Source organism: Neomonachus schauinslandi, chromosome 9 (assembly GCF_002201575.2).
Source record: "Neomonachus schauinslandi chromosome 9, ASM220157v2, whole genome shotgun sequence".
Taxonomy (NCBI): domain Eukaryota; kingdom Metazoa; phylum Chordata; class Mammalia; order Carnivora; family Phocidae; genus Neomonachus; species Neomonachus schauinslandi.
The window spans coordinates 57,416,801-57,431,974 of NC_058411.1; the positions used below are offsets into that span (position 1 = coordinate 57,416,801).

At 41.5% G+C, this 15,174-nt stretch overlaps 1 pseudogene; it reads right to left on the reverse strand.

The window, feature by feature from the left end:
• Positions 1-778: 778 nt before the first annotated feature.
• On the reverse strand, positions 779-992 carry LOC110590705 (annotated as a pseudogene).
• Positions 993-15,174: the final 14,182 nt, after the last annotated feature.

Here is a 15,174-nt window from a genome sequence, read left to right on the forward strand (position 1 = left end):
GGGCTAATCAGGGTTTGGAAATTTTCTTCTGGAGTACGGAAATAGTTTATTTTTGGAGCTTAGCTCTTTTTTTCCCTGGTCTCTTCCATATGGCTCTCTTTTTCTTTATCCTGTAATTTCTTCCCATAGACTCATGTTGGTTTTCCTTCTTTTTATCCCTTGAACAAGGTGAGATGAATCCAGACGGTGTATTTGTCATCAGGCAGGTGAGGAGGCCTTTTGTTATTTTCCCCTCACCCACAAAAACATGTCGATGTATTGATACGTCCAAAGATGTTTTGATATGGTCTCTTTTTCAGAGGAGATGAATGTTTTTTATGGTCTCTTTTGCAGAGAAGGACAGGTTAATGCACTGAGCCTTCCACTTAACTCCCCATTTCTAAGTAGGCATTTGTTTCACTGACACGCCATCTAGCTCTAATGTCTGATTCTGTGATACACAAAGCATCCTCATACATAAAAACTACAGTCCCCAGCAGTCAGGGTCCCTATGGCAGAAGCCACCAGCTGCCACCAGTCCCTCACCACATCTCCTTGCAGCTCTGCACACATACCGATCACCCAGCACTGCCTGCCATTTGCAGACTCTGCCTGGGTACAGAGATTTGGGGGAGTAGGGTAGGGAAGGAGAGGCTTGTATGATATTGTATTTGGCACAGAGAGGAGCCCCCGAGGGAGCATAGAGGGCAGCTGCCTTTTTCTCTGGTTGTTCCTTTTTTTTTTTTTTTTTTTTAAGAATTTAAAAAAATTTAATGCAGTTCAAATCATTGTGCCAGGTTCATTTCAGCTCCTTCACTCCCAAACTTGGGGGCAGGGACTGCTTCAGTTTCTCTGCCTTCTCTTTGTATGTGATGACCACGGTGTAAAGGGTATCTGCTGCATCGAACTTTAAACTTCACATTATCCTTAGTTTTCTTGATCTTGATGTATTCGGCATCGTTTCGCCTGGGCATGAGCAGAAAGTTCTTGATTTCTTCAGTTTTGCAAGGCATGGCTGGGGTGGGGGTACAGGGGAGCGTGCAGGCAGCACCTCCAGAAGGGACACTCACGGCAAGAGGCGAGAAGGGAGGACGCAAAAGTGGTTGTTACATTCTCTTGGACTCTGAGTCTGTGAACTGAAAGTGGGGGGAATAGAAATATCTTTCCTGATTTTTCGGTGAAGCTCAAACCCTGGTGTTGGGGGGTTGGGGTAGTGGTTGGGAAGGGGCCTGAGAGCACTTTTTGGGCCGCTGGTAATCTGTTGATGTGGGTGCTAGTTACACAGATGAGTTTAGTTTGTAAAAAGCCAATGTATCATTTATGATACATGAGCTTTTCTGTATCTATATTATACTTAAATAAAAAAATCTTGTTGTTTCAATAAAAAAATCTGTATTATTTTTTTTTCGCCAAGAAGCTTCTTTTTCATGATGCAAACCAGACTGTGTGGTGTGATGAACAACAAATAGGTTTTTCTCTTTGTGCGTTTGCACATGCCTTGGGCTTTGTTTGATTCCACTAAGATTCTGCCATAAGGTTATTAATCACTAAGGTATATGTGTGGTGGGTTTTGTCTTATATATTCATGGCTATTTTAGTGCAAATGTAGGAGCATCTTTATGGGAAAATGTTAACCCGATTCCACTTTGACCTGGAAGCCGTAACATTACATTTAATTAGCAAAGTAGAGAAACATGGAGGCAAGTTATATATTCTTAAGTGTATCAGCTGGAAACATTATAGTAAGGGTGCATTAATACCCCTTCAAAGAATCAAATCTAAATCTACTATGCCATTTTATGGGGTAAGGGTACCAGTTTTAGGATGACTACTGAGATTTTTAAAACCTTTTGAGATATTAAACTGGTTTTATGCCTCAGCATTAAAGAAGTTGATGACATCTAGTGAATTGAAGATGTCAAGATAGGCCACATAATTAAGAATGTATCATCTTTCACATACCATTAGTATGACATGTGCCCTGAGGGGTAAAAACTACCAGTTTTTCCTGAATTAGTTATATTTTTAAATGGACCAGGACAGTGGTTTTCAAACCTGATTGTGTATCAGAATCATTTGGGGAGCTTGTAAAAAAATGCATACTTATTCACTGTCACACCCAGACTTACCGAGCATGTCCACGCGTGTGCCAGGATATGGTATGCATTTTCATGTGCTGCACTGGGGCGTATAGTTCCTCTTCTTGTTTTTCTAGGATTCCGAGATACTATCCTTACAACTACATCTGGCCCAGAGGGATCACTGGGGCCCCTTGCACCCAGACTGACCTGAAGGGTTTCAAAAAGGAGTTGTTGAAACTTTGTAACAGTTCTGGGAGTTGGGATGGATTGTAGGAAGGAAGAGTCAGTATCAGTGCAGGAGTGTCCTGCATGGGGAGCTGAAATTTGAGTGTATGGGGTCACGGAAGCAGCTCAAGATCCGGTGGAAAATAATACATTACATGTTAAAAAAAAAAAAAAGAAGGGGCGCCTGAGTGGCTCAGTCGTTAAGCATCTGCCTTCGGCTCAGGTCATGATCCCAGGGTTCTGGGATCAAGCCCCACATCAGGCTCTCTGTTCAGCGGGAAGCCTGCTTCTCTCTCTGCCACTCCCCCTTCTTGTGTTCCTGCTCTCGCTGTCTCTCTCTGTCGAATAAATAAATAAAATCTAAAAAAAAAAGAAGAAGAAGAAGATAGTAGGAAGGGAAAAATGAAGGCAGGGGGGATCGGAGGGGGAGACGAACCATGAGAGACTATGGACTCTGAGAAACAAACTGAGGGTTCTAGAGGGGAGGGGGTGGGGGGATGGGTTAGCCTGGTGATGGGTATTAAAGAGGGCACGTTCTGCATGGAGCACTGGGTATTATACGCAAACAATGAATCATGGAACACTACATCAAAAACTGATGATGTAATGTATGGTGATTAACATAACATAATAAAAAAAAATTAAAAAAGAAAAGATCCCGCGGAATCTTCACCGCTGTTGAAGCTGGGGCTGTTGATGACACCTCACAGGCTACAAGTGTCTATGAGGGCAGTATGATGGAGTAGGGACAACAAGATCATTGTCAGCAGCAAGTTTAGTATTTGAATCCAAGTGTTGACACTTTACAACCGTTTGACCACGTTAAACTACTTATCAGAGCTTCAGTTTTGTCATCAGTAGAAAATGCAGGAAAATAATAACTACCTTATTAGGTTGTTGTTGAAAAAATGAAATGTGAATGTGAAAATGCCTTGGTACAACACCTGGCGCACAGAAGGTTCTCAGGAAATGTGTTTTTTTCTCTTTTTCCATGCATTTTCCTTCTTCTTAATCCACTCTTTATGAGTTTTTAATTTTTTTTTCAGATGGACTGAATGGTATTTACAATTTTTTAAGAAAATTGAGGTATAATTGGGTGCCTGGGTGACTCAGTTGGTTAAGCGTCTGCCTTCGGCTCAGGTCATGATCTCCAGGTCCTGGGATTGAGCCCCGCATCGGGCTCCCTGCTCAGCGGGGAGCCTGCTTCTCCCTCTGCCTCTCTCTCTCTTTCTCTGTCTCTCATGAATAAATAAATAAAATCTTTAAAAAAATAAAAATTGAGGTATAATTGACATATAACCTATTAGTTTCAGGTGCACAACGTAATTATTCAGTATTTGTACACACTGTGAAATGATCACAATAACTCTGGTTACCATCAATCCCCATAAAAGTTATAAAATTTAAATTTAAATTTTTTTTGTGATGAGAACTTTTAAGATTTACTCTCTTAGCAACTTTCAAATATGAAATACAATATTATTAACTATAGTCACCATGCTGTACATTACATCCCCATGACTTATTTGTTTTATTACTATAAGTTTGTGCCTCTTGACCCCCTTCACCCATGTCACCCTCAACCCCCTTCCTCTCTGGCAGCCACCCGTCTGTTCTCTGTATCCATGAGTTTTGTTTTGTTTGTTCATTTGTTCTGTTTCTTTATGAGTTTTTAGTGTCACATTTGTTGCCATGGTAGTTTTTTTAGCAAAAATAATAAAAAAATGAATTCCATTCATTTATTCATTCTACAGATATTTTTCAAGTACCCGTTTCATTTATCCATTACTGCATAATAAATCCCAAAGCTTAGGGACTTAAAACAATAAAACAAACCCTTAATTTTCTTATAGTTCTGCAGTATGGGCTCAGCTGCAGAGTTCTGTTGATCTTATTGATGGTCACTCCTGTGCCTCAGTCAGCTTCTGGAGCAGCTGGGGGCAGAGCTAAATTGGGACGCTGGGATGACAGGGCCTCCTTCTCTTCAGCAGGACAGCCCAACTTCTCATATAGTAGCTCAGAATTCCCATGGGTTCAAAAGCGGAAGTTCCAGATCTTCTCAAGGCTTAGGCCAGGGATTGACAGTGCCACTTCCAATTCTATGATTAACACCAGTCCATGGTATGCTCTAAGTAGGGAGGGAAGCACGCAAATGTGTGAATATTGGGTGTTGTGGTTCACTGTGAACCACTGATATAATAGACTGTCACAATGACTGTTGCTGTGGTAGATACTGACAAAGGGGCAGGGATACAAGGAAGTGAAACTGATGTCAAAACGTTACATTCTAGGGACACCTGGGTGGCTCACTCGATTAAGCGTCTGACTGTTGGCTCGTCGTGATCTCATGGGTCATGAGATGGAGCCCGACGCAGGGTCTGCGCTCAGCAGTGAGTCTTCTTGAAGATTCTCTCCCTCTGCCCCTCCCCGCCTTGTGCTCGGTCACTCTCTCTCTCTCTCAAATAAATAAATCTTAAAAAAAGAGGTCACTTTCTAGTTGGAGGTATGATTAATATACAAGTACTTATAAATAACACTGAATTCAGGATATTAGGTCCTTATACCATCGTCAAATCTGTCTGTATGCGGATGGAGAGCAGAGGCAAAGTTATGGATGCATGAGGTGGGTTCTTGAGAGATGGTGTAAAAGTTTCCCTAGGAGCGAGGTGGTAGGCTGTGTGCTTCACCGGTCATTAAACTCTGTAATGGTTCATACTCCACACCTGGGATATTTGATGTCCTTTCTGAACAGGCGTTTTGTTTTAGAATCTTTCTAGGTCACCAGCATTCCTCAGATACCTTCTGATTTGTTAGGTGCAGGTTAGCTCAGGAGGAAAAGAAACACGGACACATGTGCAGCAAGAGCAAAGAGGATAAAGCTTGGCAAACAGGGCAGAGACAAGACCCTATGTTATTCTAGGGCTGGTCTACTTTAGGGGGACATGCATTTGTATTTTCTGCAGGGATGATGCCTGTATTTCCATTGTTAGAGTTTTCCAAAGACACAACAACTAAGGTCATCTTCTGTTCTTAAAATCCTGTTTGCCTCGGGGTGCCTGGTGACTCAGTCAGTTGAGTGTCTGCCTTTGGCTCAGGTCATGATCCCAGGGTCCTAGGATTGAGTCCCGCATCAGGCTCCCTGCTTGGCAGGGAGTCTGCTTCTCCCTCTGCCCCTCCCCCCTGCTTGTGCTCTCTCATGCACTCTCTCAAATAAATAAATAAAATCTTTAAAAAAATCCTGTTTGCCTCACAAGATAGGATTTTCAGTTTAAAATTCTGTTCCTGCAAAGAGATCGATAGTCTCACTATTCTATAATTGTCTCCATCTGTATTTAAAAATGTCAGGCACATCATTAGATATTTGGTGCTCTGTCTTTGAGCAAGTATCATGGAAAGAAAACAAGCATTTAGAGCCAAAGGACTTAGATTTAAGTTCCGATTCCTCAAGTCCCTTAACCTCTCTGGCTCTTTCCTTGTATATTATTGTGGGTTTCCACAATAATATAAACTTTCCCAACTAACTCACCAAGCTGGGAGGAGAATTAAATGACATAATGACACATAAATGACCAGTTATTCTTAAAGTAAACATTTTAGGATATCATGTAAATGTTTTTTAGCTACTTTAATTCCTTTGTGGAATAAGTAAAATAATCATTGCTATTGTTATCCAATGTGAACATAGTAAGCACTCAAACGTTGAATGAATTAATACATGACAGAAAGGTCCCCCTGGGTTAACTGCACATTTATCACTTTGGGGCTGAATACATGGTAATGTGACTATTAGCTAAATTAACCATATGTTTATTGGTAACCTGAGAGTCAGCATGCTTAGACACATGGCTTTTAAATCTGTAGAGGGTTATTTGCTGGTATGGAGCCTCCATGGCTGCAATTCTAGAAAACCTCAACAAACATGGTTAAATTGTTTTTGCAAGCCCTCAGATTGAGAGAACAAATTTTTTAAAAATATTATTTAAGCAGGAAAGAAGGAGAGACAGAGAATGAGTGGGAGGGAGAAGAAGGGAGAATCTGAAGCAGGCTCCCCACTGAGCACAGAGCCCCACTCAGAACTTGATCCCACGCCCACAAGATCCGGACCTGAGCTGATACCAAGACTCAGCTGCTTAACCAACTGAGCCACCGAGGCACCCCAGAGACAACAGATTTGAAAGAGTTCAGGACACTCAAGTACCATCACATTGTAACCTCAACTGGTTATACCTCTCAAAAAGTTAATCTTCAAGTGAAAATGCTAAAATTGCCAAATTTGCTTTTTATCTTATTCTGATAAAGTTATAAGAAGGTCCTTCTAAAAACAAACCAACCAAAAAAAAAGACCAAAAACACCGCAATACAAAAAACTGAAATACTCTAGGACAAGGGTTGGCAAACTATGGCCCATGAGCCAATTCTGGCCCCCTGCCTGTTTCTGTATGGTCTGCAAACTAAGAATATTTCTCCGTTCTAAATTGTTGAAAGAAAATATGACGTGTGAAAATGATGTGAAATTCCAATTTCAGTGCCCATCAGTAAAGTTTTATTGTAACTCAGCCATGCACGTTCATTTACACGTTGTCTGCAGCTGCTTTCATGCCACGAACTGCAGAGTTGAATAGCTAAAATGGAGACCGCAGGGCCACAAAGTCTAGAGTATGTGCCCTATGGCCCCTTGAAGAAAAAGGTCACCGATTCCAGTTCCAGGATCTTTACAAGGGAAGCCAAGCAGCTGGAATTTCCCGCCTGATATTTGGGATTTCTGGATAGGCAATGAGGAGCTGCAGGGGTCTGTCACCCTTGAAAACACTGTCTATTGGCCCCAGTGATGGGAATTTCTGTCCTGTGTATGGTGGTTTCCAGTCCTGTAGAGACTTTGGGATTTTCACCAGACTTCTCATTATTCAGACAGGAGGAATTTTCTTATTCAATGAATATATATAGAATATGTAGTAATGACGTATTTCATACGAGGCGATGCTGAAGGAGAGTGAGAGTCTCTGACATCCAGGAGCACACTGTCTAGGCAGGCAAAACAAGATGTACACACATAAATCTGGAGGATAATAGTGCTAGATCAGGAAGACAACTTTTATTTTTGTCTGTGTAGCATTGTTCCTTTTGGAATGAGAAACCTTCTTTTGGGATCCTTTCTTCCCCCTTCTCAGTGCATGGGCTTTGGGTGGAACTGATCTGTTTTTTTAAGATTTTTTTTATTTATTTGAGACCGAGAGATACAGAGAGAGAGCATGAGCAGGGGGGTAGGAGGAGTGGGAGAGGGAGAAGCAGACTCCCACTGAGCAGGGATCCCGATGCGGGGCTTGATCCTAGGACCCCAGGATCTTGTCCTGAGCTGAAGGCAGACGCTTAACCAACTGAGCTACCCAGGTGCCCTGGGTGGGGCTGATCTTGACCCCTATGCCAGAGGTGAGCCTATACCTCAGGGCTGGGCCTCTTGCCAACAGCCTCAGGACTTCTTCCAGAACTTTGGGGAAGAGAGTCTCTTTTCCTGGGGTCTCCAACTCCTAGGATCGTATAAGCCACCTTGTGGGGAGAGCTTGACTGGGGAAGAAACTGCATAGAGGGAAAGCAAAGGCAAAGAGATGGAGAAGGAGGCAGAGATCCTAATGACACTGAAGGAACGTCTGGACACAGCTGGCCCTTAATTCCTTCTCCTTCCTCTTAACGGGACCAATGTGGTCCCTTTATGAGATTTCTTGCCAGTGAAAGATAAGATGATGTAGGCCAGGGTGAGCGGATAGACAGAGAGATGCAGGAAGTCAGAGAAGAGCAAGAACAGAGGCAGCTGATGCATCTGGTAAGATGTTGCAGAGATGGTGGACCTCACTGGGCTTGGGAAGATGGAGGTAGGTAGGCTCTGTGAAGGGGGAGAAAGAAGGGCCCGGGGAAAGAGTGAGAGAAGAAAAGTCTCTCACTCTGATCCATTATTGAAATGCAAATGGTCAGAAAGCAACTGATTTCTGTGCATTGATTTTGTACCCTGCCACATTACTGAATTGCTGCATGAGTTCTAGTAATTTGCGGGTGGAGTCTTTTGGGTTTTCCACATAAAGTATCACGTCGTCTGCGAAAAGAGAGAGTTTGACTTCTTCTTTGCCAATTTGGATACATTTTATTTCTTTTTGTTGTCTGCTTGCTGTTGCTAGGACTTCTAGTACTATGTTGAACAATAGTGGTGAGAATAGGCATCCTTGGACGTGTTCCTGATCTTAAGGGAAAGGCTCTCAGCTTTTTCCCATTGAGGATGATATTCGCTGTGGGTTTTTCATAGATGGATTTTATGAACTTATACACTAACAATGCATCTGTAGAAAGAGAAATTAAAGAAATGATTCCATCATTTCTTCCATCATTACAATAGCACCAAAAACCATAAGATACCTCAGAACAAACCTAACCAAAGAGGTAAAGGATCTATACTCTAGGAACTAAGAACACTCATAAAACAAATTGAAGAAGACACAAAAAGATGGGAAAACATTCCATGCTCATGGATCGGAAGAATAAACATTGTTAAAATGTCTATGCTACCCAGAGCAATTTATACCTTCAATGCCATCCCGATCAAAATTTCAATGACATTTTTCAAAGTGCTGGAACAAATAATCCTAAAATTTGTATGGAATCAGAAAAGACCCCGAATCGCCAAGGAAATGTTGAAAAAGAAAAAGCTGGGTGCATCACGTTGCCCGATTTCAAGCTATATTACAAGCAGTGATCACCAAGACAGCATGGTACTGGCATAAAAACAGACATATAGACCAATGGAACAGAATAGAGAGCCCAGATATGGACCCTCAACTCGATGGTCAAATAATCTTCGACAAAGCAGGAAAAAATATGCAATGGAAAAAAGTCTCTTCAATAGTGGTGCTGGGAAAATTGGACAGCCACATGCAGAAGAATGAAACTCGACCATTCTCAAACACCATACACAAAGATAAACTCAAAGTGGATGAAAGACCTCAATGTGAGACAGGAATCCATGTCCCTAGAGGAGAACATAGGCAATAACCTCTTCAACATCGGCTACGGCAACTTCTTTCAAGATAATATCTCCAAAGGCTAGTGAAACAAAAGCAAAAATGAACTTTTGGGACTTCATCAAGACAAAAAGCTTCTGCACAGCAAAGGAAACAGTCAACAAAACAAAGAGGCAACCCACAGAATGGGAGAAGATATTTGCAAATGACACTACAGATAAAGGGCTGGTATCAAAGATCTATAAAGAACTTCTCAAACTTAACACCCAAAAACAAATAAGTCAAAAAATGGGCAGAAGACATAAACAGAACTTCTCCAAAGAAGACCTACAAATGGCTAACAGACATATGAAAAAATGTTCATCATCATTAGCCATCAGGGAAATTCAAATCAAAACCACACTGAGATACCACCTTACACCCATTAGAATGGCAAAAATTGACAAGGCAAGAAACAAATGTTGGAGAGGTTGTGGAGAAAGGGGAACCAAGCCTCTTACACTGTTGGTGGGAATGCAAGTTGGTACAGCCACTTTGGAAAACAGTGTGGAGGTGCCTCAGAAAATTAAAAATAGAGCTACCCTATGACCCAGCAATTGCACTACCGGGTATTTACCCCAAAGACATAGATGTAGTGAAAAGAAGGTCCATATGCACCCCAATGTTCATAGCAGCAATGTCTGCAATAGCCAAACTGTGGAAAGGGCTGAGATGCCCTTCAACAGATGAATGGATAAAGAAGATGTGGTCCCAAATATATAATGAAATATTACTCAGCCATCAGAAAGGATGAATACCCAACTCTTACATCAACATGGGTGGGACTGGAGAAGATTATGCTAAGTGAAATAAGTCAAGCATAGAAAGTCAATTAGCATATGGTTTCACTTATTTGTGGAACATAAGGAATAGCATGGAGGACATTAGGAGAAGGAAGGGAAAAATGAAGGGGGGAAATTGGAGGGAGAGACGAACCATGAGAGACTATGGACTCTGAGAAACAAACTGAGGGTTTTAGTTGGGAGGGGGGTGGGAGGATGGGTTAGTCCAGTGAGTAGTATTAAGGAGGGCACGTACTGCATGGAGCACTGGGTGTTATACGAAAACAGTGAATTGTGGATCACTACATCAACAAGTAATGATGTATTGTATGGTGACATAACATAATAAAATAAAATTTAAAAAAAAGAAATGCAAATGATCAGATGTGAGAAAGAGATGTAGGTTAAAGCAATTTCACAGTCAAGTCTTGCAAAAGTGAAAGTTAACTAGACTTCCTCTTACCCCAGATCTTCATGGCTTCTGTTCTTTTTCTTGGTAAAGGCTGACTCAGTTTCTCTTAGAATACTATTTGGAGAGAAAAATGAAATGCAAAGGGAAAAAGACAGCAGTTATTAATGAATTCTTCCAAAGAGTAGTTTGGATGATGGCAAAGAGAAAAAAAAAAAAAACATGCTTTGCCTCCCTGTGGGTTAAGCAGGGCACCTGTCCAGGTTTCAGACCAGCCGGTCCTCGCAGACACAATAATATCAGATCTGGCCCTTAGCATTTAAAAGCGGAATTTGACCTTTAAGTTTGAAAGGAAATGAGAAAGGGATTACATAATTAAAAATCTGTTTCTGTCTCTTAAAAGCAATTCAATTTAGGTCAGGAACCAACAGTCTTCCTTTCCCTCTAATTGTTTTACCTTGGCTCCGGGTACCCTGTTCTTGTTTCTCCTGTGAATAGCTCATTAGTGTTGGGCAGATGTTCCCCTTGGGTGCACCGTGTTAATGGGGAAATAATGGAGGCAGCATTGTCATCCACGAGAAGTTAATATTGGATTCAAAATAGAACGATGAATGAGAGCCTGTGCCTCCTACAAGCCTGTTAACAGCACACTCTCAGCTGGGCTTTATTTTCTGTTTGACCTTGGTCAGCCCACCATTAAGAAGGATGGGGTGAAACTATGTGAAATAGATGGCTGTCTCCTTCTACCCAGGTCATCTCCTTTTAACATTTGAAAAGAGACCAAGTAGATATGGAAAAAAAAAGAAAGACTCATGCAGATGGAGATTTGAATATCACAGATATTAAGTCAAGACTGAACCACTCAACCAGTCACTTAGGTACAATTCTGGGAATACATGATAAAAAAGATAAGTCCCTGAGAAGTACAAAAGACTAACTAAAAATTTCATTTTGGACTAGGTAACCCATTCACAGGTTTCAAATGCCCTGTTCCCCCTCAGCTCACTTGGTTTCCTCACAGGTGAACGCTGTTACAGGTTTCCTATTTACCCTTCGGGTAACTTTTATGCACATGTGTGCCAGTCAAATCTATCTTCTTTATTTTCCCTTCTTTCGTGAACACTTGGTTGCATACTCTGCATTTTCCGCCTCTTGATTTTGCTTTTTCACGTAATACATGTTGGATCTGTAAAGACTGCTGTTTTTTTTAAGATTTCATTCATTTATTTGATAGAGATCATGATAGAGTGAGTGAGAGAGCATGAGTGGCAGGCAGGCAGAGGGAGAGGGAGAAGCAGGCTCCCCACTGAGCATGGAGTCTGATGTGGGACTTGCTCCCAGGACCCCTAGATCATGACCGGAGCTGAAGGCAGATGCTTAACCGACTGAGCCACCCGGGCACCCTGAGACTGATGATTTTAAAAGAGCACTAGATGTGGCCTCTGGAGATTTGTATATAAATCTTATCACTGTATGTATTTATGGCATAATATTGCTTTAATAAGTGATAAAGTAAAAAAAAAAGTAAATGCTAGGTCACTACTTAAATGATCATCTTCAGCCACAGCTACTAAGTTTTCTTCTTGGCAGTTCTCTTTCCTTTTTACCCATGTAAATCATAGTTCTTGTATAAACATTCAAAAATAGAAATAAACAAAAAGAAAGAAATCATCTATAGTTGTTATCTCTCAAAAATATCTATTTACATCTTGGTGTTTAATCAAATCTTTCCTCTATTCTCTCTCTTTTTCTCTGTGTACACATACACACATATTCAAAGATACATGCAAACATACATATTTTTAAAAATGAGATCACATTATACTTCTAGTTCCGTAACCTGCTTTTCCTACCTAACAAGTTTCTGTGTCAGTGAAAGCAGGTCTAGACCATAGCTTTAAGTCCCAGCAAACTATTTCATTGTATAGATAGTCCATAAAAGAGTTAACCAATTCCTTGTGGTTGAACACTTCCAACATCAAGTATTTGCTGTCATAAATGACTCACACTCGTAACATCCTTACGTGCCTAATGCCTTATTGAGAGATTTTTCAGATACTCTACCCAAAGACATTTATTTCTCTCTGATTTCTTGCCTTTCCTTTCCTTCCCTCCCCCAACCCTGTGTCTTTTTTTCTTTTGGGGGGGGGGTGGTGGGAGAGGGGGAAAGTTTCCGTCCGTCAGGCATTTAGTTCTGTCCTGAAAGATACTGGCCTAAATCAGGGTGGGCAGCTGGCAAAGGGTCTAAGAGGAGCTTTTAAAGTCTTTTTTTTTTTTTTTTTAAGATTTTATTTATTTATTTGACAGAGAGAGACAGTGAGAGAGGGGAACACAAGCAGGGGGAGCGGCAGAGGGAGAGGAAGAAGCAGGCTTCCTGCAGAGAGAGAGAGGCAGAGGGAGAAGCAGGCTCTCCAAGAAGCAGGGAGCCTGATGCGGGACTCAATCCCAGGACCCTGGGATCATGACCTGAGCCAAAGGCAGATGCTCAACGACTGAGCCACCCAGGCACCCCTAAGAGGAGCCTTTAACAGCTGGTGGGAGAGAAGAGAGGTTTCTGCCTCTGTAAACTCTCCACGGGCATTAAGGTGCCATAAGCCCTGTCTCTGCACATGCCTCCCATATAGTATTTTTGATACAGTATTTGATAAAGTGGGTTTTTTTTAAATATAGTCTTTTAATTTGAGTTCACTGGTATCAAAACGCAGCCATGTGGACTAAATATTTAGCCTCCTAGGATGATTATTTAGAAAGATAAGACTTTATCTGGATGCAGAAGTCCTGATATGTTTGTTTAAAACAAAAAGCCTCACTATCTTACGGTGATGCTATGTGTTTCACCAGGGTAGAGTCCCTAGGTGACAAAAGGGAGATGGAGTGGGATGCTGGAAGCTAAACAGAAGAAAAGCCTCGTACCTGAACCTGTTGGAGAAGAAAAATACATTTGTATAGGGCAAGGGCAGCCATAATTATATTATGTCTTAATTTGCATCTCATCTCCTAGGCAGGTCATGCAAGATAGCAGAAACAATTAGAATTTCATAATGTAGTAATCCTGTATTCTAGAAAAACAACCCATATGTGAAAGCCAAATTAATTCACAGAATGAAGGCGCCGAACTCCCAGGCGTCATCCCTGGTTCGGTTGTTGCATGTTTGGTATGTTCTGAAGCAGGGGAAGCAGACAAGATTGTGGAGGTAAGGGCCTCCCTACTTTGAGAAAGATACACGATGTCGTAGTCTTCCTCCTGCTGGTTCAGTGTGGGGTTTTGCATGTGTGTGAGTTGCATCAGAGCTCCAGCCTTGCTCAATTAAGTCCCAGTTTCCGTGAGCACAAGATCACAGAGGAATGAGACTGTCACTGACAGGTGCCAGGGAGGGCTTGGTCCCATTGTGATAACTGATTGTCTTCATCTCCCGAATCACCCAGCCTTAAGGTTCCAGAATTGGGGTGTTATTTCCAAGCTACAGGTTGTTAAAGTAAAAAACAAAACAAAACAAATCAAAAACTCTTTTCTTACCTCAAATGCAATTTGTAGATGTCTTTCTTGTTAAGTAGTTCAAAGTCCTCCATAAAAAAAAAAATGAAACAAATCCTAGGTTACACAAGTAAGAGTCATTGATACTTAATACCTTGTCTTTCTAACCAATTTAATGTGGCATAACATTTCCCAAGCTACACCTGAGCATAAGAATTTTCTGGGGTCTGATTTTAAAGGTTGTCAGGGCATTCTGGTTAGAGAGCTTGTGTTTGCCCCTCTGGACCCATTTTCTTTGCCTTTTCTCCATGAAGCTCCACATCCTAGGAGGGTGACCTCCAGTAACAATGGGCTCCTCCTTTCTGGCTTCTGGTTGGGTTCAGCCAGTAAGAGGTTGGAGGGAGGGAAGTTAGAGTTCTTCCTGCAGGCCTCAGTGAGTGGTGGTAGGTAATGGCTGAGTCTAGTCTGGGGTATTGTACTGTCCCTTATGCTTTCCCTGACACACCTTTGTAGAAAAAAAGTTATGGGTTGAATTGTATTTCCCTAAAGATGTTCAAAGTCCCAACCCCAGAACTTGTGAATGTGTGACCTTTGGAAATTTAGAAGGTCTTTGGAAATAGGGTCTTCACAGATAATCAGGTTAGCTGAGGTTGTTAGGGAGGGCCTCATTTTTCAGCTCTAGCTCTGAATTTCCAGCTGTTCCCTCCAACTCACTGATATCTGATGATAGCTATTTCCCTAATTATTTTAGTGGGTTTTTGTATTGCTGTCATTAAAAAAACAATTGTACCATGTGTCATTTTGAGTTTAAAAATGTTAATTTAAGTTTTTTTTTGAGAGAGAGTGAGAGCGTGCATCTGGGGGAGCGAGGGGCAGAAGGACAGGGAGGGAGAGAATCTTAAGCAGGCTCCACACTAGGTGTGGACATGGGGCTCCATCACCCTGAGATCATGACACGAGCCGAAATCGAGTCAGATGCTTAACCAACTGAGCCACCCACGTGCCCCAATTCAATCTTTTAAAAAACAGATGGCAGATTCAAATAAATAACATACCATTGATTGAATATTTTCATTTACATTTTTAGGATCATCTCAAACTCAGCATGCTTATAACCAAACTCTTCAGCCTCTTTCCAAATTTACTCCCTTCCTGATTTTCTTGAGATTCCCTTTGTTAG